Genomic DNA, 1,490 nt, shown 5'->3' on the forward strand with positions numbered 1-1,490 from the left:
TATCTCTCTCTCCCTCCAACTCCCACCCTGTCTATTTCATTCAGTAGTTCAGGATGCCTTTGAAATGACTCTGTACTCCATGCTGGGAGTCTGGAATCTAATTTATTGCAGTCCTCCTCTCACCTTAGTCTTCTGAGTTCTGGAATTAAAAGCGTGTATCACCAAGCCTAGATTTGTCTGAATTTCAACATGTGAGTTCTACGTAGGAGACACTGATTGAAAAAATCCACCAAGGTTTAGATGTGGAAATATGGTTGGATTTAGTAGTCTATACTATAATTCTTTGGCATTTATTGAACAATGTGGCACTTCATGTGTATTTCTTGTGTGCCAGTTAGAAACCATCAAAGGTAAGAGAATTGGGAAATAACATTAGATCGCAACAAAAAAACAGGAGAGCCAGCCATTAAGTTACCAAACCCCAGAAGTACAAAACAGAAAGAAATTTAAGTGAAGTCCAAACATTAATGATGCCTCTCCAAAGAAAGTAGTCAGTATTCTTTGGCAACCTCTGAAAAACTTATACCAGCATGAAAGGGAATAAATAATTCCTATTTGGCCTGTGAGATAGTAAAGCTATATATAATAATTCTTAGTTCAAATTTATAGAGAAAAATATTAATAAGTCATCATTAGAAAGAAAATTTAATCTAACAATGGCTAATTCCCCTAAAGACAAGGGAAAAAGGAAAACAAAGAAATAATATGAAGAAAAACTAGACTTAGATAGGAAAATATATTCTTGGCAGTATGCCACATTCAGGAGAACATTTGGGAGGAATTCCTAGAACATGTGTTATGTCAGGTAATGGCTTAACTGAAACCAAAAATAGCATTTAAAAATAGCTGGCCCAGATATAGGAACTTTGAATTACTATTTAAAGTAAAACTGCTACATTTTAAGGAGATCACTAAAGATGAGAATGAATAACATCCAATCGGCAAAATTAATATGCCAAGAAATCAAGATAATATTGTGGGCCCAGTTAGCACAATTAACAGTGGATGCACTGGGATGTGCTCACACACATGCACCCGTGCTCAGAAGGAAGATGTGCAGGGCTGGCCAAACAGCTCAAGGGCCGGCCAAAGGGCTCAGTGGGGTAAAGCGCTTGCCAGCAGGCGCAGGGGCCAGGGGTTCCATCCTAGTGCTGGCCCCGCCCCCACCCCTGCGGCGTGCTGAGATGGCAATTGAGACTGGGCGTGGTGGCAGGCACCTGTAATACCAGCACTTGGGGGGGCTGTAAACAGGAGAATCACTACAAGTCCAATCTCGTAGTGAGACCCTGAACACCCTGTAGACACTTCCCTAAATGTAAAAAAAAAAAAGAAGGAAAGATTAAAAAAGAGAATATGCATTTAATTTATATTTACAGAGTGATACGAGAATTTATTCTCTATATGACTATGAAATATTATTTAATGCAAATATAGTCACATCTTCTCTTCATATAAACATTTTAAAATCACTTAATTCCTAAGGGAAAAAT

Source organism: Octodon degus, unplaced genomic scaffold, assembly GCF_000260255.1.
Source record: "Octodon degus isolate 3935 unplaced genomic scaffold, OctDeg1.0 scaffold00142, whole genome shotgun sequence".
Lineage (NCBI taxonomy): Eukaryota > Metazoa > Chordata > Mammalia > Rodentia > Octodontidae > Octodon > Octodon degus.